General features: G+C 45.2%; 1 protein-coding gene across 4 annotated transcripts in view; it reads right to left on the bottom strand.

Moving 5' to 3' along the window:
- dag1 (dystroglycan 1) overlaps window positions 1-27602 on the bottom strand; it is a 113317-nt gene that overhangs the window by 43688 nt on the left and 42027 nt on the right. Inside the window, exon 1 of one of the 4 annotated variants that reach the window (XM_038810811.1) lies at window positions 20221-20240. The exons of 1 other annotated variant lie outside the window; for it this stretch is intronic. The gene's annotated coding sequence lies outside the window, so the exon portion shown is untranslated. Of the gene's footprint in view, window positions 1-11166; window positions 11187-18621; window positions 18642-20220; window positions 20241-27602 lie in introns of those variants that run through there. 2 more of the 4 variants (XM_038810810.1, XM_038810809.1) reach the window with 2 other exon arrangements.

The following is a 27602-nucleotide window of genomic DNA, read 5'->3' as shown; positions in this document are numbered from 1 at the left end:
AGTTCTCCTTTGGTGTTTTTGCCAATTATCTTAAAATCGGTGCTAACTATAAGACCACCACCAAGCTTCACCACCACCTCTCCACCCACCCACCCACTCCTGCCAGCTATGTTCTGAAATACAATGTCGGTTGAGTGCTCAAGCCTAATGCAGAACTGTATTCATTGATAGATGGAATTATGTTTAATTATGCTTTTGTTAAACTAAAACGAGCTCATGCAGGGAGCAGTGTGTGGGGACCAGGACACACCCATTCCCAGTTCAAGCACATGATTCAGGAGAATGATTTCATTCCAGTACTTGCCCTGTGATTTCCAAATAAGGGAAGTCTGTTTTTCTTTGAATGATTTGCTTTTTTGAGGTGGGGAAAATTAGCTTCAAAGCTGAGCCTCAAATGCTTCACAACCTTTATTTGACCTTTCTTTCAGTTCCAATGGATTATGTGGTCTTGTGTGTAAAATATACACATTTTTAATAGATTATATGCAGAAAATAACCTCCTCAAATGCTTTCCCTCAGCCACTGAAAATGTCCCATATGGCTAGTGTTCTCATTTACAGGTCTGTCTGTTCATTACCACCCTTTCTGAACGCTTGCAGACTTCTCAAACTACCCTGAAGCACATTTCTGAAATTCTGAAAGGACAGCCTTTCAATTTTCATTTGCCCAAGCTCTCAAAATAAAAAACTTCCACTTCCCATCTGGATTACTCCCAACCCTCCCACACCGATGCTTTGGAAGTTAACCACAGTCCCGACAATTGGGATGGGCTAACCTGACCTTTCCCACACTCAAATGATTTCTTCTGGATCTCGATCAAAACCACCAGCGGCAGAAATATTTCAGGCAGCCAAAGAGTGAAAAGGCTCTGTCTCGTTTTCCACCACAGTCCGGAGATGACAGCCTGGATTGGCCTGAAATCATTATTTAGGTGACGGGTGAGGCCCTCCATTACCTTCCATCTCCTCACATCCTTGCTGCTGTATTCAAGACTCGCTGAATGGTTCCCGACTCGATCTTTCTCGCCTCCCTCCTTCATCCCCTTCCTCGACAATCTGCAGATCTGAACTCCCCATTTGAGCGCCACCTCGGCACGACCTCTCACTCTCCTTGCCAAAAGACGGTGGCAACATGCTGCACCACAGGCTTTGGCTCTGTATTTGGGTTTCTCAATTCAAAAATGAGTTCTGGGAAAGATAGACCACCAGCACAGAGACTTTCTCCCACGTTTTGCCTTTATTGATTCAGTCCACCATGACTGCAAGCTCCCTCCCCCCATTTCAGAGGTGACCATTTCTACAGGTACTGTCTTTAGCTCAAGTCTTCCCACGCTGCTGCTTCACTCATGGTTATCAGGTCACCTAACTTGATTAGGAGGAAATCAGTGAGGGATATTTCAAGGCAGTGGGTAGGAGTGAAGGTGAGCAAATACTTTTGAGGCATCTGAAGTCAGCAAAGCTTGCTGTACCATAGCTAGATGTAGAGGCAGACTGTCTCTACACCACCTCAGCTAGCCCCCGAGTTAGATGTACAATGCAGTGGAACCTCCATTATCCATGCTCTGATTATCCACTTTCTCAATTACCTGCTAGAATTTTCAAAGCTGTGCTTGACACTTCGCCTCATCGCACAGCTTACTAACACCAATTCCTTCCCAGCTGACAAATCAACCTTGCAGCCCATGAAATATTAAATTCAGTCTGTGTTGTTTGGATTGTACGGTTCTTCATTCCTGAGCTTGAATGTCTGACACCGCAGTATTGCGAGAAATGAAACTTGGATTCTCCCAATTATCTGTTAATTTCCATTATCCAGCAGATGACGAGGCTTCACTGTTGGAAGCTCTCATCATCCATACCCCATCAGTATACATTATTCCAACTTCAGATCAGCACTCTCTGCTGCACAAGAGTGTATCTCGTTTTCTATTTTGATGCTGTTGGTGCCAAAGTGGTAGTCGTTGGGATGAGAATGCTCAATGCTGGTCCACACTTAAAGGTCCTTGCAGACAGTAGAGATCAGAGATCCTATTTCAGGAGCCCAGGATGGGTTTGAACTTGGTATGATGTAGAAGTCAAAACACCATTTATAAAAACTGAGAAAAGATATTGCACATCCAGCTGCTGGGAACTGATGGCGACATGTTGTCCAGAGGCACCTTACCACAACACTGGATTCAGCTCTGTCAACAGAAATCGTGGTTTCTTCAATTCAGAACCAAAAAAAAAACAAGAGAAGGATGGAGGAGAGAGAGAGAGAGAGAGAGAGAGAGAGAAGTACAAATAGCCTTGGTAATCCTGGGCTCCAGAATACATTGAGCAGGGTTCCTACTCCTGATTAGGACCCAGCAATCAACTACATAATGGCCACTGCTTTTCAGAGTCAGCGAAGTTCTTTGGGAATGTAGCAAGGAGTTGGACACAGGCACTTCACAAAGACAAGGCAGACCTTCACCTTCCTTCTTTCAGCTATCCACAAGCCCTGCTGGAAAGTGACTTTGGGAACTTCTGAATGAAGGGAGGACAGGTTCAGCGGCAACTCTCCTCCTATGTCTGTTTAAAACATATCTCAGTTAAGAGGCAGGAGTAAAAGTCTGTGATAAAGGGAGAAAGAGGAAGATCATGCTGAAACCGTTTACTTTGGACATTGGGAAGTTTCAACAAGAAATTAGAGGAGGAAAAGACTTTGCATATTTTGCATTGCGTCTTTCAGAATTTCTGGATGACCCAAAATACTTTACAGCCAAGTTTGAAGTGTAGTCACTGTTGTAGTGCAAGAATCGCGGTGACAATTTGAGCATAGCAAGATCCCAATACGGCACTGTGATAATGGGCAAGTAATCTATTTTGGTAATGTTGGAGGAGGAATAAACATTGGCCAGGGCATTGGAGAGACCGGTCCTGCTTTTTGGAGGACTAATGAGGGATCTTTTATATTCATAGCAGAAAGAAGCCTCTGTCTAATCCAAAAGATTCTACCCCCAACAGTGCAGTACTCCTTCCACATTGCATTTAAGTGTCAAGACGAGATCATAATGCTCCAGTCTTTGCAGTGGGACTTGAACATCGAGGGGTTAATCTCAGCATTGGGAGCAAGCCTGTAATATGGTCGCATGGTAAACTAAATACTGACTGTAAGAAACAGACAATACTGGGTTGAGCTGCCAGCCTGCATCACCTTAGACTCACACTGCAGCATCGACCGCAGTAACACAACGACCGCACTCTCACCTCAAATCATTCAAACCCACTTGGGAACAGCCACACCCCAGTACATTAGTTTATGCCTGGCTGCTGCCCTATTTAATGCAAGGGCCATGAGGGAAACAAAAGGAAGCCATTTCAAGTTTACTTAGGCACAAGAGTCTGGACAAAGCCAGCTGGTGGTGCCTCAGCATCAGCTGCTAGGCGGTCAGGACTCCTAAATGTGAGCCACCACCAAGCTGGGCTCAACGCTGCTCTCAAAAGCGCACTTCACATCTCCCACAGGGTCAGTCAGATAGCTACGAAGCATGAAAGGTACAGGATGGGGTCGCAGAGGGGCACAAAAAGGGAAGCTAAATATGAGCCAAATGCACTTCACATCGCAGCTGGGGGGGGGGGGGGGGGGGGCGACAAATGCAGAGTCCCTGCCATAGAAAACTCAACACCTCAATCAAGAGCAAGAAGTAAACAGCCCGAGAATCAATTAGATGCCGAGTAAAGCAGTCACACAAAAGGGTGCTTTCTAACAGCCTGAAGCCTGGGTTTATTTGACCTTGAGAAGGGAGAATTTCACAGAACAGAATTAAAAACAAACTCTCCAATTTATAAGCCTTGCATTGATGCATCGCCTTCATTCAGAGAAACCTGGAGCCTAATACTGAGCAAAACAGGGCTGGAGCAATGGGGACTTGGGGTAACATTCCACTAAATAGGACAACTCAATGCTTCCCCAGTCTGAGGATTAAAATCTCCCAGGTGACAGTTTAATCACATGCCTTGAAATGCTAGGTTAGTCACTGGGCCTTTTGGTGCCCACAGAGATGGGGGTTTTCTCTTTTAAAATTGCTCTGTGACCAACATGGTGAAATATAACAACCTTCATTTACATGGCACCCTCCATGAAGGTAAAATGCCTGAAGACACGGCTACTAATAGTGGAGCGATTAAAATTGGAAACGTGCAGGAAGCCAGAATTGGAGGAATGAAGAGATTGGAGAGGGTGGTAGGGCTGTACAATATGCTTGTGCAATATTTAATTCCTCTATTTAAACAGCTTGCAATGATAGACGACGAGTGTCACTCTAGTTATATCACTCTTGTGGCCCAAGATTCAGAGGGCAGAATCTGGAATTATACTAGTGTTCAATAAAACTTAGTAAGAAGTCTTACAACACCAGGTTAAAGTCCAACATGTTTGTTTCAAACACTAGCTTTCGGAGCACTGCTCCTTCCTCAGGTGAAGGTACTTAAGCACGGTACAAACATTCTACAGATAATTAGGAAAATCCTAGAAGAACTTGGGCTGTGTTCGGCCTTACCGTACACCTTCGACAACTCAAATGTTATTCCTGGAGTTTTATCAATGTCCCCAATTTAAAGGTCATCAATCTGGAGTTAGAGATTTCTGGGTTAGAGCTATCGGGGGGGGGGGGGGGGGGGGGGGGGTTGTTGTTAGGGGGTAAATTCTATGTCACAGGTTGCTTCAGTGCAGGACTGCAGAAGTAGGCCATTCAGTCCTTCCAGCCTGCTCTGCAGGCCACTCACATACCGCCCAACTCACCAAGCTATTGTGGGAAAACAGACATTCCTGCCCAACTTTATATTCCACACAGAATAAAATCTGGGACACCCAGACAAGCAAATTCAAAATGCATCAACACTTGGCAAAAAAAAACTTCACAAAACAGTGAACGAGCGAAGAAATCATATCTGGATGCCGGGTACAGTAGCTGGTCCAGTAATCCAGAGATTAGACGAATGTTCCAGAGACTGGGGTTCAAATCTCAATGCAGCAGTTGGGGAATTTAAATTCAGTTAGTTAAACAAATCTAGTTTAATCCAGTCTCAGGTATGGTGACCATGAAACTACCAGATTAGAATAAATCCCCACCCAACTCACGAATGCCCTTTAAAAACGAAAGCTGCCCATTTGACCTAATCTAGTCTGCATGCCACGGCTCCAGTGTGGTTGATTATTAACTGCCCTCTGAAATAACCATGCAAGTCCACAATGCTCAGAGTGTAGTGATTCAAGAAAGCAGCTCACCACAACCTTCGATGGCAGTTAGGGATAGACAATAATGCAATGTCCAGAAATAATTATTCTGGACCGATAAACAGAATTATATATAAACTCCTCTCCAAACTACACTAGACCCCAAGGCAATTGTATATAAACGGTATCTCCCCACTCTGCACCAATCTCTTCCAAACACAAATCTGTTGACACTGGATCAAAATGGAGTGCAAGAGGTTCCGAAGTGCGATCAAATAATCGCAAGAATGAGCGGGAGTGAGTTGGAACTGTTTTGGTTGCAGCCTCCAGAGCAGTGAGGACAGATACATTCATTAACTCAAGAGTTTAACCCCAATGCTCTCACCACGTACAACATTCAAATGATGATCCACACAAACTCGGCATGCTGGTAATCTTTTTTGTTCTAAATTTAGAGTACCCAATTATTTTTTCCAATTAAGGGGCAATTTAGCATGGCCAATCCACCTATCCTACACATCTTTGGGTTGTGGGGGTGAAACCCACACAGACACGGGGAGAATGTGCAAACTCCTCACGGACAGTGACCCAGGGCCGGGATTCGAACCCGGGTCCTCAGCGCCGCGGGCAGCAATGCTAACCACTGTGCCACCGTGCTGCCTAGGCATGGTGGTAATCTGACCTTCGGGCAGGAATAGCATAGAAAATTTCTACGCCAAAAATCCAATCCCTTACATACAGAAGAATTTCTTCATTAAAAATATCCCAGCATAGCATGTGAAAAAGATGGGGGTGTTCAACATGCTTTTTCCATCATTAAACAGGCCCAGTATCTCACTGCTGGAGGACTCCCACCCAATGCACACACAATCAGCATTTTAACATTCCAGAAAATGTTGAGTGGGCCCCACACAAATATTTGCAATGCAATACATTTTACTTTCCAGTCACAAATCAGGAGTTTCTTTACCACTTCCAAATGAGCCACAAAGTTTATGTCAACTTGGATCTATCTAACCAGCTACAATGTCGCTTGGCTCGGGGCAAGAGGCGAGACTTGACTACCAAATCTCTACTTTATACAAGAGCTTGGGTCTGATAAAACCAAAAATACTGATCTGGTTTTGGTTCCCTCTCATGGCCAGGAGATACAGGCACTGGGTGCAGACGGGCCATCAGGTCGGTACCTAGTTTAAAAGAAACCTCAGTCATCTGAACAACTGGAGAGATCTGGGGAATGTTATTTTGGAATAGTGTAGACTTTGAGGAGATATAATGGATGCCTTTTAAAATAATGATTTAAAACATTTGAGGCAAAACCAGGGGCTGGTTTAGCTCACAAGGCTAAATCGCTGGCTTACAAAGCAGACCAAGCAGGCCAGCAGCACGGTTCGATTCCTGTACCAGCCTCCCCGGACAGGCGCTGGAATGTGGCGACTAGGGGCTTTTCACAGTAACTTCATTGAAGCCTACTCGTGACAATAAGCGATTTTCATTTTTCATTTCAAATAAGGTAGAGAGGTTCGAAGAATGAAGATGCGTATTTAGAACTAGATTAGTTACTTTTCATAGAGACTTCCCGATCTCGGAAATAAGTTATTGACACATACAGTAAATTCACAGCAAATGTTCATAAAGCGAAATGCCAGTGTGAGAGCAAAGTAACAACAGAGAACATAGGCTGCTCATTGCGGGTGGTGACACGGTTCACGATGACCTTTTAGAGCTTACTTTTGGGGTCAAAATGAGATTAATGCTTCCCATCAATTGAGCTCTCCTCAAGGATTGTGCTGTTGGGATGAGAAAATGGAGAGTCAAGGCATGAAAAAGTTGTACCATGTTAAAATGGGTCAGACTCATCCGATGAGCTGGTCTTGAAATGCCCTTTCTTGTATCACTTAGTAGTTGATAGATGCATACACACATACATAGGGATCACGACTGAGGGAAGAATCAGACCGAGTTGTGACGCCTTCCGTGAGGAAGCTCCAGTACACACCTGACCAGACAACATAGGCTGACACTTCAGGGCAATAGTGGAGAATATCATAGAATTTACAGTGCAGAAGGAGGCCATTTGGCCCATCGAGTCTGCACCGGCTCCTGGAAAGAGCACCCTACCCAAGGTCACACCTCCACCCTATTCCCATAACCCAGTACCACACCCAACACCAAGGGCAATTTTGGACACTAAGGGCAATTTATCAAGGCCAATCCACCTAACCTGCACATCTTTGGACTGTGGCAGGAAACCAGAGCACCCGGAGGAAACCCACGCACACACAGGGAGGATGTGCAGACTCTGCACAGACAGTGACCCAAGCCGGAATCGAACCTGGGACCCTGGAGCTGTGAAGCAATTGTGCTAGCCACAATGCTACCGTGTTACCCCAGCATTGTCAACATTGTTCACAGCATTGTCTTCAGAAAGACATTAAACAAAGATCCTGTTTAGGTGGATGCTAACAATGCTACTTAGAGGAGCACGGAGTTCCTTTAATACCCTGGTCAACATTTACCCATCAGCCAACATCACCAACCAGTCATCTACCATTTGTGGGGTTGGGCTGACGTGTAGAATCCCTATAATTCGGAAGGAGACTATTCGGTCCATCGAGTCTGCACTGACCCTCCGAAAGAGCGCCCCACCCATGTCCACTCACTGTTCCACCCTGACCTATCCCCATAACCCTGTAAGCTAATCTACACATCCCTGGACACTAAGGGACAATTTAGCATGGCCAATCCACCTAACATGTACATCCTTGGACTGTGGGAGGAAACCAGAGCACCCAGCGGAAACCCATGCAGACACAGGAAGAATGGACAAGCTCCACAGAGTCACCCAAGGTTGAATTTAAACCGGGTCCCAGGCACAGTGAGGCAACAGTGCTAACCACTGTGCCACCGTGCTGCCCAGGTTTGCTTGTTAACAGAAATGTGGCATATACTGCAAAAATGGTGAAACACTTTGGGATGTCTGAAGGACATAAGATGCTATACAAATGCAGATTTCCAATACTGAATGCCGTCAGTGGAAGGAGGTTAGATGGAAGAGGAACCTACCCATTGATCATGCTACAATACTAACGTCGCTGGCCTCAGCATCCACACCTGCACTGCATTTTTAAAGATTTCAAACTGCTCCCAGAGGCACAAGAGTGCAATCTATCCTCACTATAAAGAGCGGATGGCCCCAGATCACCAATCAAACATTTGAACAGGAGTCTCCAAATGCTTTCATCTTTTGACACAAGGGTATTGCCAACAAAACAGCACACTGCATAGCAACTGCCTTTGGACATACTTTCCTGTAAAGTTAACATTTCACGGACAGCACGGTAGTGCAGTGGTTAGCACAGCTGCCTCGTGGCACCGAGGTCCCAGGTTCGATCCCGGCTCTGGGTCACTGTCCATGTGGAGTTTGCACATTCTCCCCGTGTTTGCGCGAGTTTCGCCCCCACAACCCAAAGATGTGCAGGCTAGGTGGATTGACCACGCTAAATTGCCCCTTAATTGGAAAAAATGAATTGGGTACTCTAAATTTATCCACACAGTCACTCGTGATCAGAATCTAACCCTGTTTCTGGCGCTAAGGCAGCAGTGCTAGCCTCTGTGCCAACCCTAACCACTATCCTTTATAGCACACAAGAGGACCTTTCAAAACTTGTAGTCTCCATTACAACCTCAGGCAATGCAAAAGTATTTCCAAAACGTACGATTTGAAAACTTGTGGGTTTTTTTTAGTATGAGCTGTTGATAGAGGGATCAATATTGGCTGGGACAGAGGAGAAATCTCTTCTATTCTTATTCAACTAGTGGCAATACAGGCAGACAGGGTCTTGGATTAACTTCTTATTAACTTCTGAAGCTACAATACCTGCTCAATTCTGCACTTGAACAAGGGGAGCAAACACATGGGAACAGCACCACATGCAAGTTCCCCTCCGAGCCATACACCATCCTGACTTGGAACTATAATTGTCCTTCCTTCACTGTCACTGGGTAAAAATTCTGGAGCTTTCTTCCGAACAGCACTGTGGGTGTACCTACAGCACATAGATTCAGGAGGCAGCTTACCACTGTCTCGTCACAGGCAGCTCCGGATGAGCAATAAACGATTGCAACACCCACATTGCGAGAATGAATAAATAATAATGTCCGTCTAGATAATGGGGCCAGCCTCAATTATGTGCCCAAATCTCTGGAATTCCATCTGAACACACAAATGTCTGATTCAAACTGCTACCCACTGACCTATGACTGAGATCGAGGCAAGGAGAGAATACAGGATTAAATCACCGGTCCGCACACACGGGGACCAGTCCAACCATTCAGGCTGCAGAAAGGATAGAACAGTAACAGTAAATCTGCAAGGGCTCAAGAAGTAATGCTACACAGACACACTTGTCATATTGATCTGGCAACATCAGGAAGAATCCAGTAAACCACACCACTCCAGTGGGCTTAAAAACATTTATTTGAATAACTTGGTGAACTCAATTAGCCCAAAACTGAAGGCTTGAACCTACTCAAGAGCCAAATTGTCTGAACTTTCCCAAGGCTGATTTACATCTGCGGATATGGGCGGCAGCGAGGGCCTGCCCCAGACAACTGGGCCCCTTACAGCTGCTGGAGAACAGGCCAAGATGAGCACAAGAATGGAATGAGCACCAGCAGGAATGAGAAATAACTAACCCTGTTCTGTCACAGTAGCTAACTCAACCAATGCATGTTGACCTAATCAGTCTTCCCAGGACCTTTACGCCCATTATATATAAATAAGTATTATTAAAAACACTTCACATTAAATTAAGTCAAAGCTGGGGTGAACCCAGTCCACGGCCTATGATTCTCACAAGCAGAGTTATTTTGTCTCTCTGCGCACACTGGGAAAATTCAGCAACCTCGCCCATCATAATCTCCCCAAGTGGAAGCATAGACTCCACTTCCCTCTTCACCACAATGCCTCCACTTCTACCCACAGGTTATTCAACAGTAGGAATATTCACAAGTCCAATCTGATATTATAAAAGCAAACTCCTGCGGATGTTGGAAATCTGAAATAAAAACAGAAAGTGCTGGAAAAACTCAGTAGGTCTGACAGCATCTGTGGAGAGAGAAAGAGTTCATGTTTGAGTGTGTCCAATAATGATGCTTTTTTGGAACTGAACAACCTGGTTTTTATACATGAAAAGCAAACGTTTGCACGAGTGCAGGTGGAATGGGACTAGTCAGATAGCACAGGCACGATGGGTCCAATGGCCTTCTGCCTATGCTATAAAATTCTAAAATAATCCTGCCCAAAACTGACAACTGTGCTCCTTCTGATTTGGAGCTCAAACCCAAGCCAGTCAGGGTTTTTACTGATGTTCATTACCCACCAGCCCCCATTCAAAGCGCACAAGCAACGTTAGGAAAGCACTGGATTCAACCATGATGAAGAATTGAAAGCGGGATCAAAATATCAGAGAATGTCCAGTCCCATAGATAGGAAAGAGCAAAAAGGCTTGTTCTTATTTCGCACTCCAAAGCCTGAAGCACTTCATAGCCAATGAAATACTTTTGAAGTGCCTCCCTATTGCTTTGTGGACAAACACAGCAGCGAGTTGCACATAGCAAGTTCTTATTTGCAGTGAGATGCATGGCCAATTAATCTATCGTCGGCTGAAGGATAAATGCGGGTCAAGGTACTGGTGAGAACGTCCCCGCTCTATTTCAGATTTCAGATATAGCGCCATTAGGCACGAGAGCGCAGACACTCAATTTAAGGTCTGATCTGAAAGATGGCACCTCCAACAGTGCAGAGCTCCCGCAGAACGGCAGCGAGCATGCACTCAAATCTGCGGTCGGACACAATCTTCTGATTCTAGATTAGAATGCTACGAATTGAGACAAGTTGACAGCAAAGATCTGTTTTTAAAAATCACCCGGAAATCAGTCTATTTCTAATAATGTACAATTTACCTCTTGGTACAATTCACATCCTTCTGCCGCAAGCCATTGCGAGAGAGAAATCCTGGAGTGTAAGAGAACGGAGAAACTAAGGGCCGTATTGTCACAGTTTTCTAGCTGAGGCTATGTGGACTTATTGGATAATTTGTTCCATTTACTGGGAGCACAGCAACCGGCAACAAAACAAAACACAACTCAGCCAGATCTCCCCTCAAACACTCCAGTAGCTGCATACAAGTACAGCATCTGATTTAAATCCATCAGACGACCTACCCTCCCCCTGCAAAAACCCATGCTCATTAAATTTCTGTACACAATTATTCACAAATAAACCTGGAGGGGAGGGTGAGGGGAGGAAGGAATCTGGCGAGGACAGGAATCTTTTTTGCCAAAGAAACACTTGCTTCTTCTTGGGAATGGTTAAAACCTGCCAACGTGCACTCTCACTGGTGCAGAGATGGGCTTCTTCGCAGACATGCATCTTATTTCCTTGGCCAATTACACAAGATCTGTGATTGCAGCATAATGGCTGAAAAATCACAGCCATATCACAAGCTTCTCAACGGAAGCGTCCTGAAATGGTTTGCCAGGCCAACAGAGTATTTTAAGTTTGTTGGCAGTGGTGCAAACGTACATACCAAACACTGCACGCTTGGTGCAAGAGCACAGTTGAAAGCAGGAACGTTATCCAGTACTGATAAAATGCCCGAAATCACAGCTTCGCTTAAACGTCAAGGTCATTGAATATTGACCTTGACTGGACAAGAACGAAACAAAATTGGACACACCCTCAGCAACCTCTTCCAGTCCTTTTTAAAATTTAGCGTACCAAATTCATTTTTCCAATTAAGGGGTAGTGTGGCCAATCTACCTACCCTGCACATCTTTGGGTTGTGGGGGAAAAACCCACGCAAACACAGGGAGAATGTGCAAACTCCACACGGACAGTGACCCAGAGCCAGGATCGAACCTGGAACCTTGGCGCCGTGAGGCAACAGGGCTAACCCACTGTGCCACCGTGCTGCCCCAACCTCTTCCAGTACTGTATGTTCTGTGGGGGGCACTCCGTTCCTCCCAACGGAGACCGTTGAGAAACAAGTTGGCCATTCATCCCCTTGAGCTTATTCTGACATTCTTTTTAAGAACATGTCCAACCTGTATCTTCACTCCCATTTACAACAACAATAATTGGTTTTTTTTAAGTCGCCATAGTCTCAGATGACCATAGTCTGCTTTCTCCTTGGAAGGGCTCTGGCGAGGGGCAAGGTTGCAGTGGGGCCTTCATGAATACCCTCAGGTGGTACAGGATTGACCCATGCCGTTAGCCTTGCTCTGCATCACAAACCAGACGTTCAGCCAACTGAGCTGGTTTTTAAACTTGGGAAGTTAATGAAAGAAACAGACTGGTCTCCAACTTTTCCCACCCGTAAACCCGGCCCCAGCAGTACTCCAGGTCGTAGTAGGAAATGTGAAACTGGGCAATGGCAGAGCATTTGCTGGGTGATTCTAAATCTAACAGGTTGAAGAGTCAAGCACGTTTTATCCCGAGCATTTCATCAAGTTAACTAAACTCAGCTCGAACAGCAGCTGGAGTGCTGCAGTTGGTCTCAGCACCATGGATCAAGGCGAACAGGAGACAAATTAAACCAGAATTCCCATTCTTCACTGCCCAATGTCCTCCTCAGTCAGTACCAGAGTGGACACCATTTGTTCACTTCCCACAGACTGAATTTGTCTCACTGGCATATACACCACAACTACCAGGTAACATCTGTACGTGAACTCGGTGGGAGCACTCTCACCCGAGTCACAGGAAGAATTCAGAATGTCCAATTCACCTAACAAGCACGACCATCGGGATTTGCAGGAGGAAACTGAAGCTGAAGGAGGAGACCCATGCTGACACTGGGAGAACGTGCAGATTCCACACAAAGTGACCCAAGCAGGAATCGAACCTGGGACCCTGACACTGTGAAGCAACAATGCTAACCACTGTGCTACCATGCCATACCGTTACATTCCTGACTTGTGCCTTGTAGACGGTGAACAAGCTTTGGGCAGTCAGGAGGTGAGTTACACGCTGTAGGAATCCTAGCCTTTGACCTGCCCTGGTAGCCGCAGTATTAATATGGCTAGTCCAGTTCAGTTTCTGATCATTGGTAACCCCCAGGATGTTGATTGTGGGGCATTCAGTGATGCTAATGCCATTGAATGTCAAGGGTCGATGGTTAGATCCCCTCTTGTAGGAGGTGATCATTGCCCAACACAAAATGGAACTTGCCACTTGTCCACCCAAGCCTGGCTATTGTCCAGGTCCTGCTGCATTTGGACACGGACTGCTTCATTATTCGAGTCGTCGTGAATGGGGCTGAACATTGCTTCATCCGCAAGCAGTCATCCGCAAACATCACCACTTTTTTAAAAAATTTAGAGTACCCAATTATTTTTTCCAATTAAGGGGCAATTTAGCATAGCCAATTCACCTACCCTACACATCTTTGGGTTATGGGGGCGAAACCCACGTAGAGATGGGGAGAACGTGCAAACTACACACAGACAGTGACCCAGGGCTGGGATTCAAATCTGGATCTTCACTGCTATAGGCAGCAATGCCAACCACTGTGCTGCCCTAACATTCCCACTTTTTTTTCCATAAATTTAAAGTACCCAATAAATTTTTTCCAATTAAGGGTAATTTAGCATGGTCAATCCACCTACTCTGCACATCTTTGGGTTGTGGGGGCGAAGCCCACGCAAACATGGGGAGAATGTGCAAACTCCACACGGAGTGACCCAGAGCCGGGATCGAACCTGGGACCTTGGCGCCGTGAGGCAACAGGAACATTCCCACTTCTGACCTTATGGTGAAAGGGAGGTCATTGATGAAGCAGCTGAAGATTGTTGGGCCGAGGACATTACCCTGAGGAACTCCTGCAGCAATGTCCTGGAGTGGAGATGATTGATCCTCAACCACCACACCCATCATCCTTTGTGCCAGGTGTGACTCCAGCCAGAGGAGAGTCAATGAGAAAATCCCTGATCCTATTGACTCCAGTTTAGGTAGGGCTCCTTGATGCCATACTCGGTCAAATGTTGCCTTAATGACAAGGGCAGTCACTCACCGTTCACCTCTGCAATTCAGCGCTTTTGTCCATGTTTGAACCAAGGCAGGGCAGCACGGTGGCGCAGTGGTAGCACTCCAGTCTCACTGCGCCGAGGTCCCAGGTTCGATCCCGGCTCTGGGTCACTGTGGAGTTTGCACATTCTCCCCGTATTTGCGTGGGTTTTACCCCACAACACAAAAGATGTGAAAAGTAGGTGGATTGAACATGCTAAATTGCCCCTTATTTTGGAATAAATGAACTGGGTACTCTAAATTTATTTTTTTTAAATGTTTGAACCAAGGCAGTTCAGGAGCTGAGCGACCCTGGCGGAACCCAAAGTGAGCATCCATGAGCAGGTTTTTGCTAAGTAAGTGCTGCTTGATAGTACTGATGATGACATCTTCCATCACTTTGCTGATGTTGGAGAGTAGACTGATAGGGTGGTATTGGCTGGGTTGGATTTGTCCTGTTTCTTGTGTACAGGACATACCTGGGCAATTTTCCACATTGCCAGGTAGATGCCATTGCTGTAGCTGTACTGAACAGTTTGGCTAGGGGTGTGGCAAATTCTGGAGCACAAGTTTTCAGTACTATTGCCGGAATATTGTCAAGGCCCATAGCCGTTGCAGTATCCAGTGCCTTCAGCCGTTCCTAATATTACATGGAGCGAATCATATTGGCCGAATACTGATGCTGGGCACGTCCGGAGGAGATCGAGATGCACCATCCACTCGGCACTTCTGGCTGAAGCGAATGCATCAGCTTCGTCTTTTGCACGTGTGCTAGGCTCCTCCATCATTGAGGATGGGGGTATTTGTGGAGCCTCCTCCTCCAGTGAGTTGTTTAATTGTCCACCATTCACAGCTGATGTGCCAGGACTGCTTAGCGCAGATCTGATGCGTTCATTGTGGAATCACTTAGCTCCGTCTTGCTGCTTATGCTGTTTGGCACACAAGTAGTCCTGTGCTGTAGCTTCACCAGGTTGACATCTCATTTTTTGCTATGCCTGATGTTGCTTCTGGCGTGCTCTCCTGCACTCTTCATTGAACCAGGATTGAACCCCTGGCTTGGTGATTATGGTAGAGTAGGGATATGCCAGGCCATGAAGTTTCAGATTGTGATCGAATACAATTCTGTGCCGCTGATAGCCCACAGCCCCTCATGGATGTTCAGTTTGGAGTTGCTAGATTTGTTCAAAGTCTATCCCATTTAGCATGGTAGTAATGCAGCACAACACAGTGGAAGGTATTCTTAATATGAAGGTGGACTTTGTCTCCACAAGGACAATGCGGTGGTCAATTCTACCGATGCTGTAATGGACAGATGCATCCGCAGCAGGCAGATTGGTGAGGGTGAGGTCAAGTATATCTTTACCTCTTACTGGTTCCCTCACCACCTGCTGCAGTCCCAGTCTAGTAACTATGTCCTTTAGGACCCAACCAGCTCTGTCTGTGGTGGTACTACCGAGCCACTCTTGGTGATGGACATTGAAGTTTCCCACCCAGAGTATATTCTGCACCCTTGCCACACTCGGTGCTTCCTCCCAGTGGTGTTCAACATGGAGGAGTGCTGATTCAACAGCTAATGAGGGGCAGTATGTGGTAATCAGCAGGAGGTTTCCTTGCCCATGTTTAACCTGAAGCCATGGAGTTCACTGGGTCCAGAGTCGATGTTGAGGACTCCCAGGGCAACTTCCTCCTGACTGTATTCCACTGTGTGTCACCACTTCTGCTATATACCACCACCACCGGCAGGACATACCCAGGAATGGTGATAATGGTGTCTAGAACATTGTCTGTAAGGTATGATTCTGTGAGTATGGCTATGTCAGGTTGTCACTTAACTAGTCTGTGAGACAGCTCTCCCAGCTTTGGCACAAACCCCCCAGATGTTAGTATGGAGGGCTTTGCAGGGTCTGCATGCCGTTGTCATTGGTGTCTGGTTCGGTGCCTGGTGGTCCGCCCAGTTTCATTTTTCATAGTGGTTTAATACAATTGAGTGACTTTCTAGGCCATTTCAAGGGTATTTAAGAGTCAACCACATTGCTGTGGGTCTGGAGTCACATGTAAGCCAGGCCAGGTGGAGATGGCAGATTTCTTTCCCTAAAGGACATCAGGGAACCAGATGGATTTTTTTGACAATGGTCATCATTAGACTTTGAATTCCAGATATTTTATTGAGTTTAAATTCCATCACCTGCTGTTGTGAGATTTGAACCGGTTCCCCAGATTATTATCCTGAGTCTCTAGATTACTAGTCCAGAGACAATACCACTATACCACAGGGCCTCACCATATCCCACAGTTTGGGTCACTCACATGAACTGCTGAGAGTGCACAGCCACATCAGCTGACGAAATGCTGTGACTACGACAGACAGGGTACTTTGCAATATGATTCACCTCCCGACTCCCCTGAACTCTCTTTCTCGTCCAAGGCACAAATGAGGGTTATAATGGAATAATTTGCGCTTGCTTGGGTTCAGCTGCAATAACACCCAAAACATTCAATAGCTATCTGCACAAAGCAGGTCGACAGCCTATCCAGTATCTTCAACATTCACAAATGTGTGCACACAACTTAAATACACAGCACCTTTACCACGTGGACTGCAACAGCCCAAGACAGCAGCTCACCACCATCCTCAAGGGCAAGTAAAGATGGGCAATAAATGCTGGCCTTTCCACCAATGTCATTGTCCCTAAAATGAATTAAAAATAAACAAGTGACACAGAAGCAAAGGTTTTTATTTGAGAAATGATTTCTTAGTTAGGGGATAGAACTTGAGACTCGATGTCCCTTGCCGTGACCCTATTTTGCAATGACCACAGTCAACATACAATAGGCTTATTATAACTTTGGGACACTGTGTGCACCCTCAGTTGAACACCAGCGGAAATGGAAGTAGCTATTTTATATCCTCACCAATTAGAGAGACACAAAGGAAACAGCTGGGCATATTTCTGAACTGAGGAATAAAGAAGTTGGATCTATTTTGCATCTTGCGATCTTGGAACATCGCAGGGTTCACAGCCAATTCAGTACTTTTAAACAGTCACTGTTGTGGTGTTCAATACACACAAACAGCAATGAGATAATGACAATTTGTTTTAGTGATGTTGGTTAATGGGCAACTATTGACAAAGACACGAGGGAGAACTCCCTCGATTCTCTTCAAATAATCCTGTGGGAACCTTTACATCCAACAGGGGGGGGGGGGGGAAGAGAGTGCAGACAGGTTGCTGTTTAGTGTCTCCTCCAAAAAGGACATCTCCGACAATCCAGCACCTCCTCAGCACTGGAGCAACTGCTGGATAACAGAAAGAAATACAACACAAGGCCAATTCTTTCACAATCTTTCGCATCTTTGAGGTTGGCATGACGATTTGGTGGAGTGAAATCCGCCAGATCGAAAACAAAGCAAATTAGGATGGTGTACTGAATTGATACATTGCTCTGCTGACCTTCTGCCTTATCAAATTAAGGCAAAATGTTTCCATTTAGTGGCAAGTACAAATAATCCTAGAACCAGTTTGCTTCATTAGGACTACAATCATGTTGATGCTGCTATGAAAGGTCAAGAACACGTCACTCCGATGTAGGTTGTGTAATACCCACCTGATGTCAAGCAGTGAATGATCACCACCTCCTTCTCCATTAGGGGTGCTCTGGTATTGAGCATTTGATTTGGATTTAGTTGGCCAGTGCACTCGGTCCAGATTGCTGCTGGTTAATTGCTGTAATCAGACTACAGGAGCTGGATTTAGCAAGTGAAATAAGGAGAGTTGGCAGCCGAATACCACAATGTGAACTTTAAAAACAAGTCGAACCATACAGCTTCACCCTACTATTATGCAGTTTAGAAAGACTCTGCAGCAATTACATTTTGTACATATTAAGACATATTCTGAAATATCTGCACGCCCATTAGTTTACTTCACAAAAGGCCCCAACAACTCAATTTAAAACTTGTGCTGCCGTTCAACGACTTACAAATAAGAGACACGCCCCTGTTGTTTTTGTCTGCATAACACTGGATTATACACTGACAAATATGATTATAAACACACCATCATTGACTTCAACTTTTCCTCAGGCTGGGACTACAATGGACTCCTCTGTTTCTCTGGTACAACAACAACAAAGGCAGTGTTTCAGAAATGGTGGAAATTAAAAAGTCTGTGTAATGTGCTCAAGCTTCCTACACTTGATCTTTATCAAGATCCACACTTGTTCAGGGCTCCGCTTCAACAATGCCACAGTTACAAATTCACAAACCTGCTACGACAAAGAACTGGGCTGAAAACTAAAAATCTTTGCCACAGCACCTAAAAAGACAGCAGCTCAAGGATCAGATCACTCACCCAGCTGCATCACGAAGCTGACATGAAGCAGTGCAAAGAATAGGAAACAACATTTCAAAGCTCAGTTTTCATTCCTCTGCCCCACCAATTTTCACGTTTCCTAAAGGTGCTGGCTCTCAAAGTTACAACCCACTTCTGTTACATCACCCACGTGATCATTGCTAATGTCTCCAGACAAGTATTTGCGACTAAATCAGGGGAATGACCACAGCCAAATCTGATCCTGCCTTCACTCAACACACACAGACATAGAACATAGAACAGTACAGCACAGAACAGGCCCTTCAGCCCTCGATGTTGTGCCGAGCAATGATCACCCTACTTAACCCCACGTAACCCGTATACCCATAACCCAACAATCCCCCCATTAACCTTACACTACGGGCAATTTAGCATGGTCAATCCACCTAACCCGCACATCTTTGGACTGTGGGAGGAAACCGGAGCACCCGGAGGAAACCCACGCACACACGGGGAGGACGTGCAGACTCCACACAGACAGTGACCCAGCCGGAATCGAACCTGGGACCCTGGAGCTGTGAAGCATTGATGCTAACCACCATGCTACCGTGAGGCCCCACAATGAGGACTCACTTCGATAGCATTTAAATAAAAATCTAGCCTGGGAGAGTGGTAGAGGCCTCATATCCTTGACAAAGTACCTGGATGGGCACTTGGCACGTTATAACATACAAGGCTATTGGCCAAATGCTCACAAATGAGATTGGGTGGGTAGGTCAGGGTTTTTCCAAGTGTTGGTGCAGACTCGATGGGCCGAAGGGCCTCTTCTGCACTGTATTTTCTGTGCTTCTGAGAGAAGTGTGAATAAGATCACTGATGGATGCTCCATTGGAACAATTAAAGAATGGTTTATTTTGCGGTCCATAGAAACAGCAAGTAAAACCATAACCTCAAATGCTTTCAACAGTTCCTTAACTCAAGCAGCCCTTTTTATTGGGAAGATTGGGCTTGGGGGGATGGGGGCTCGAAGACTGGGGAAATACAAGAGTGAATGACGGAATGATAAGTGCAGTCTTGTGCAAAGTGAGAGGACGAGGCAGGTGAAGGATGACTATGGTGAACTCGAAGAGCTGGTAAAAAGACTGTGACAGAGGGGGATTGATGAACAGAGACTGCGAGTCAGGATCAGAAGGAGAAAGCGATAGAAATTGTGGTAACTTGACCACAAAAGGCAGTTGAACTTGGGACTGGTTTAGCTCACTGGCCTAAATCGCTGGCTGTTAAAGCAGACCAAGCAGGCCAGGAGCACGGTTCGATTCCTGTACCAGCCTCCCCGGACAGGCGCCGGAATGTGGCGACTAGGGGCTTTTCACAGTAACTTCATTGAAGCCTACTCGCGACAATAAGCGATTTTCATTTCATTTCAACCTTAAAGTTAATGTTTAAATATATAAAAATATAGCTTAAAATACAATATGCACTTAAAACCAGGAGCAACTAGTTAAACATTGAAATAACTAACAGAATTAGAACAGTTAATTACAAACATTCAGATAACAAATGCCACATAACCTATTGATGACGTCAGCTATGGTTTTAAATAAGATGCATAATAATAACACCGAAGTATAAACATACAGACTGATCTGTTAGCTTTCAATCCCAGTATCCGTGCTGTTTTAATAAATGACGAGACGTCCTTGCGATGCTCTGGTCGTGGGGGGGTGGGTGTACAAGCGTCACTTGTGTCTGGGGAGTTGGCTGTGTCTGGCTCATTCTGTATACGATCCTCCGCAGCTCAAACTCCTTCGTGCTAGAACTCTGCAGGGCTGTAGCTCTTGTTTGCGTGTCTCACCCCCAACCCCTCCCAAAGTAGGTTATTTGAAACCTCTGAATGGAGGTAATTTACATTCAATTGAAGTGAGGGGCCAGCATTGCAGGCCCTCTGATCGTCCATGGCCAGAGAAAAGGCCCTTGTACAGCTGAACAAAGAATGGCTGAAGAAAAACCTTTCTGACCCTTTCCCTCTGTGGAAGAGTCAATTCCTCAACATCCTGTTTCTACGGTAACCAAACAAAGCCCTGATTTCTGGAAAAAACGAGTTTGCTGCAACTCCAGGGAAATGGTGTCTTTTGGAAGGGAAGATTTTCAAGTGAAAGGTACACTGACTCATTCCGCATCTCATTCCGTACAACAGTCGCTTTGCCGGGGGAACAAACTTTCCTAAACCTGACAAAATTTCACAGCCTAGTGTGTGGGTGGTGGGGGGGTTACATTAGAAGTGGCTGCAGTGCACTGTCCAGTAGCTCCCCCGCCCTTATCCTCCCCCCTCCCCATTCATCAACCTTCTTTAGTCTGCAGTCACTAAAGCAAAACAAGGAACAAAAATAGATCATGAGAACGTAGTTTGTTCCCAACCCCAGCCTCGATGTTATTGTTTTTAAATTCCTTAAGCCACTAACTGCACAGGGTTAGACCAATCATGTAGCATGACTTCATTAAAAGGATTCTTTTAACCAACACTACTGTTTCTGCTAGGCTGGGATGAGAGGTATCATCTTTGAATTTATTCATAGATGTGATACCACAAGTTACTGCCTCAACGTACTGTTTCACACCCAGAGGCATTTATCCACTTGGGGCTCCCGAGAATGCAGTTCCAGGGACGCCTCCCGCTAGTTGGGCTGCTCCACCCTCAGATTAACTTGGCATCACCAGGAATCCAAGACTGTTAACGAACATGTCAGGAATTTTCAGAAACTAATGTAATGCAGTCAGTCTTTGAAATGTCATGGCCACACCACCTTGAGCGCCCCCGCCCACCCTCAACACATCTTTTTGATGTAAAAATGTTATGACTCATGATGCTGCAAGGTTAGTCTCGTCTTACTTTACCATGGCTCATGTGCACGGTTTCTGTCTCAAAACATGAAAACCCTTGTGGAATACTTTTACGATACCTAGGGATAAGGCTTGGGTAACCTACAGAAGCCTTCCCTGGCTATTGGAAACGGTGCAACGCTCAGGAAACAACATCACCATTCCACCCTCACGCACACTTTCCCCCAACTGTCAAGATTCAGCACGCAGGGTCACTCCCAGAGTCCTAAAACCATCTGGGAACTCTGCTCACCCTCAACACTGGTCTTTTGTGCATCCTTTTGCCCTACCCTCAGCAGATTGGCTTTCAGCCATCTAAGTCACAAACTCAAGAGTTCTCTCCCTAAATCTCCCATCTTTCAAACTCAAAAACATCCTTCATCACAAACCGGAGAATGATACAGCACAGGAGGAGGCCACTGAACTCATTGGGCCTGTGCCACCACTTGGTGGAGTTGTATTCAATTATTCCCACTTTCCTTAGATGCCTGTAAATTTCCCCACTTCAAATATTTATCCAATTTCTATCTGAAAACTATTGAATATGCTTCCACCACGTTTCATGCAGTGTGTTGCAGATTGGAACAGCTCGCTGCATAATTAATTTCTTTTTCCTTGTGCTTTTGCCAATTACCTTAAATCTCTGTTCTCTGGCCTCCAATCTTGTTGCTCCGGAAACAGTTTTTTTTTACTCCATCCAAACACTTCATAGAAGTGTTGAAAATTATGAATACGAAAAATTCATTTTTAAAATCCTTTTTTTAACAAATACAACTTTTCCAGTGTCGCCCACAACTGAAACGGTCATCGTCTCGTAAATCTCCTCTGAACCCACTCCAAGGCCTCGAGATCATGGATTCCAACATCTTCTGTTATGGCCTGGTATTCGTAAAGAGGTTCTGTTTGTCACTGTAAATACCCAGGTTGTGAACCTGTAAGGCAATCAGTACTATCTTGGGAGGGGGCTGGTTGAAACCGAGAAAGCATCAGACTTAACAATGAAGGAAAAGAAGGCTAAATTCGCATACATATCAATTATCTTGTAGGTAAGCATTTAAAAGACTTCATGAGACAGCAACCACACCAACATCCTCCCCAACAAAGGCGGTCTCTGGGTGCCATCCATAATGCGTGTGACAATGAAGGGTGTGTTAATGTTTCTGTATTAGAAAGCAAGCCTCGAGCAACAGAATTGGAGCTTGTGGAATGCATCAGAAAGATTTTCTTGTATACCATAATATATGTGGAACTTCACGTACTGATTGTAATCATTCCTCATGATATGCGCATTTGGTAACAGAAGTCAGCCAGACCCCTGTTCCGAGTCAGTATTATTATTTGGGATCACAGGTTCGATTCCCTGCTGGGTCACCGTCTGTGCGGAGTCTGCACGCTCTTCCAGTGTCTGTGTGAGTTTCCTCCGGGTGCTCCGGTTTCCTCCCACAGTCAAAAAATGTGCAGATTAGGTGGATTGGCCATAATAAATTGCACTTAGTGACCAAAAAAGGTTAGGAGGGGTTAGTGGGTTACCGGGATAGGGTGGGTGAGGGCTTAAGTGGGTCGGTGCAACTCGATGGGCCAAATGGCCTCCTTCTGCACTGTATGTTTTATGTACACATGGCCCACTGCGTTTTCTTTGGGTTTTATTGGTGGGTGAGGAAGAGAGAGAGGCCAATGTCTTCCCCCAGATCAAATCCGGTCATATACACAGGGGAGGAGATAGAGAAACCCTGCTCGAAATGCACTGGACATACAGACCAATGCCAATCACAGAGAGAGGTGGATAATTAAATTTGAACTGAACTAAAAGGAATTGAAGCATTTCTTCAATCTACCAAGTGACCGAGATCTGACAATGAATCCAGACATTTTTCCAATTATTTCTATTTATGACGTTTGAGAAAAGCTTTCAAGGTGGAGCAAACTCCAGAGTATAATCCACCCCATTCCTTCCGAATGGGTTGTGGGCAAGGAAAAGGACATATCAGACAAGGTACATGCTTTTGATCACTGGGATAGCTGAGCAAGGAGAAAATCACGTGAAGTCTACTTGGTGAGTACCAGAGGTACCAAAACCCAAAGAAGACAAGAAACAGAGCCTCTAGAGCAGGGGTGGGCAAACTTTTCCGTGCAAGGGCCACATTCAGAAATTCACAATTTTAAAGGGCCGCATAGTATATTAAGTAAAATAATTAATATTTAAAATAGCCAAAATAAAAGGTTTTTAAAGAAAAAAAAGCAATTAATTTTTATTAATTAATATTTTAAAGTAGAAACTTTACATGAAACACATTGTGCCGAGCAATGATCACCCTACTCAAGTCAACGTATCCACCCTATACCAGTAACCCAACAGCCCACCTTAAATTTAAATTTAAAAAAAAAATGTTATGACTTGATGTTGGTGGGCCGCATAAAGACCTTTGGCGGGCCGTAGTTTGCCCACCCCTGCTCTAGAGCCTGTGTAATATCACAGCTGATCTACCGCAACTCTACCTCTTCCTGCCCCTCATGAGGATCTCTTATGAAAATGAAATGAAATGAAAATCACTTATTGTCACAAGTAGTTACTGTGAAAAGCCCCTAGTCACCACATTCTGGCGCCTGTTCGGGGAGGTTGGTACGGGAATTGAACCGTGCTACTGGTCTGCCTTGGTCTGCTTTAAAAGCCAGCTATTTAGCCCAATGTGCTAAACCAGCCCCATGCATCAAAAAACCTATCAACCGCTGTCCTGAATGGAACTCAACATTTGAGGGCATTTCCAGCACTCCAGAATAGGACATTCCAAAGATCCACAATTCTTCAAATCAAGAAATTTATCATCTCAATCCTAAATGGTTTACCCCTTATTCTGAGACCAAGAGGTTGAGAGTCCCGTGTTCTAGACTCTCCAGCCAGAAAAAATATTTTCTTTGCATCTAGCTTGTCAAATCCCTTAAAAATTTTGTATGTTTAAAACTTTGATCAGCTCTCAAATCTGTTAAATGTCAGGAAATAAATGCCTGGTTTACACAATCTCTCTTCACAGGATAATCTCCTCATCCCCAGAAACAACCATTGTTTCACTTCCTCTGGGGTGAGTCAAGTCCTTTTTTAGGAAGGGAGACCAAATTGTTCCAGACGAGTCTCACCAAAACTCGATATAATTAAGATTCTTTATTCGTATACGTTCTTTACTCGGGCGGCACTGTGATTAGCACTGCGGCTTCACAGCTCCAGTGACCGGGTTCAATTCCGGCCGTGGGTGACTGTTTGTAAAGTTTGCACTTTCTCCCTGTCTGCGTGGGTTTCCTCCCGCAGTCCAAAGATGTACAGGTTAGGTGGATTGACCATTGATGTCCAAAAGGTTAGGTGGGGTTATGGAGATAGAGTGGAGGCGTGGGTTTAAGTAGGGTGCTCTTTCCAAGAGTTGGTGCAGACACGACGGGCCGAATGGTCTCCTTCTGCACTGCAATCCCTTTGTAATAAAGACCAGCATACCTCTTTCCTTACTAATTACTTGCTGCATGCCACGTGTATATGTCTCTCGGAATACCAATATTTTCCAGTCTATTACCATTTTAAAAAACCTTTTTTTTTTCCTTCCAAAGTGCTTACCTTCACACTTTCCCCACATTATATTCCATCTACCACATTCCTGTCCACACAATAGTGTAGAGGTAATGTCACTGGGTTTGTAATCCAGAGGCCCCAACTATTCTCTGGGGATACAGAGTAAATTCTCACTAACAGCACAGTAAATTTTAATTCAATTATTTATCAAACTGGAATTAAAAGCTAGCCTCAGACCATGAAATTACCGGACTGTTATAAATCCCCTTTAAAGGAGGGTAAGCTACCTGGTCTGGGGCTACATGCAACTCGAGGTCCACCAAAAAATGTTGTTTCGGCACCAACCTCTGAACGAGCATCCTACCTCGGCCCATGCCTCCACTCTATCCCCATAACCCCATCCAACCGTTGGACACTAAGGGGCAATTTAGCATGGCCAATCCACCTAACCTGCATATCTTTGGTCTCTGGGAGGAAACCCATACAGACATGCGGAGAGAGTGCAAACGCCACACAGACGCTCACCCAAGGTCAGAACTGAACTTGGGTCCCTGGCGCAGTGAGGCAGCAGTGCTATCCACTGTGCCACCATGCCACCCATAAAGGAATTTTAAAAAAATGTTTATATCCATTTGCGGACTCCTTACGTCCTCCTCACAGCTTACTTTCCCACTTAACATAGAACATAGAACAGTACAGCACAGAACAGACCCTTCGGCCCTCAATGTTGTGCCGAGCAATGATCACCCTACTCAAACCCACGTATCCACACTATACCCGCAACCCAACAACCCCCCCTTAACCTTACTTTTTTTTTTAGGACACTACGGGCAATTTAGCATGGCCATTCCACCTAACCTGCACATCTTTGGACTGTGGGAGGAAACCGGAGCACCCGGAGGAAACCCACGCACACACGGGGAGGACGTGCAGACTCCACACAGACAGTGACCCAGCCGGGAATCAAACCTCAGACCCTGGAGCTGTGAAGCATTTATGCTAACCACCATGCTACCGTGCTGCCCTAACCTTGTATCATCGGCAAACCTGGATCCATCACCCCTGGTTTCCTCATCTAAGTCATTGATATATTTGCTATGGGCCAAGTGCTGGCAAATGGGATTAGGATTGGCAGATCAGGTATCTTTCATGCGGCAGTGCAGACTCAATGGGCCGAAGGGCCTTTTCTGCACTGTATTTTTCTGTGATTCTGTGAACACGCCAGGTTTAGACTACTAACCTAAACTACATCTGCTAACCCCAGTTTTCTGTTCATTAAACCAATCCATTTTCTTTTTTAGTTGCTTTTTTTAAATAAAGGGCCAATTTAGCATGGCCAATCCACCTACCCAGCACATCTTTTGGGCTGTGGGAGTGAGACCCACGCAGACACAGGGAAAATGTGAAAACTCCACACGTTTAGTGACCCAGGGCCAGGATCGAACCCGGGTCCTCGGCGCCGTGAGGCAGCAGCGCCGACCACCGAGTTCCTTTAAGGATATTGTGGGGTTTTTTTTAAGGGTATTCAACCAAACCCATGGCAATAAGTAATTGCCCAATCTCAAGCTCTATTTTGGAGTAATAATCTCTGGTATAACACTTTATCATGCTTTTTTAAAACTACAAAAACACCACTTCAACTGGTTCCTCCTCATCCCCCCTGCTCAAAACCTCAAAAAACACTAAGGCTCACCTTTCATAAATCAGTGTTGAGGGTTGGCATGGTGGCACAGTGGTTAACACTGCTGCATCACAACTCTTGGGTGACTCGGTGTGCAGTTTGCACTTCTTCCCTGTGGGTTTCCTCCATGTGCTCCACTTTCCTCCCACAGTCCAAAGATGTGGCGGTTAGTTGGATTGGCCATGCTAAATTTTCCTTAAGTGTCCAAAAGATTAGGTGGGGTTACTGGGTTACACTAGGTTACGGGGATCGGGTGGATGCATGGGCTTAACCTTAAGTAAGGTGCTCTTTCCAAGGGCTGGTGCAGGCCTGATGGGCTGAATGGCTTCCTACTGCACTGTAAATTTTATGATTCTATGAGATAATCATTTTATAACTTTCTATGTTACTATGCCCAAAATAATAGAACCTCATTTTTCCCCACCACTGACTTCAGGATAACAAGTACTGGAGAAATTATTGGAACTATTTCTTTTACTAATACCAATTTTAGTTCCTTATTCTCACATGACCCTTGATGGGCCATTATTTCGAGATTTATTTAGTGTCTTCTTCCATGAAATAAAACATTTGCTTGTGTCCCTATCATTTTCTTCACCCCCCCCCCCCCCCCCCATTATAACTTTGTCTGTCATCTCCTCCACAGATCCACCTTTATTTTCACGAATATCTTCCTTTTTTTTGAAAACATATGTTGAAAACCTTGTACAATTCGTTTTTGTCTCGTGCTAGTTTACCCTCGTGTTCTCTTTGTTAGGGTCCTCCCAATCCTCAGGCTTACCATTTGAAAAAAAATTGCCACAAGTAGGCTTCAAATGAAGTTACAGTGAAAAGTCCCTAGTCGCCACATTCCGGCACCTGTTCGGGGAGGCTGGTACGGGAATTGAACCGTGCTGCTGGCCTGCC

The sequence above is a fragment of the Scyliorhinus canicula genome, chromosome 11 (assembly GCF_902713615.1).
Source record: "Scyliorhinus canicula chromosome 11, sScyCan1.1, whole genome shotgun sequence".
Classification (NCBI taxonomy): Eukaryota; Metazoa; Chordata; class Chondrichthyes; order Carcharhiniformes; family Scyliorhinidae; genus Scyliorhinus; species Scyliorhinus canicula.
This window is presented reverse-complemented; position numbering and strand designations above follow the sequence as displayed.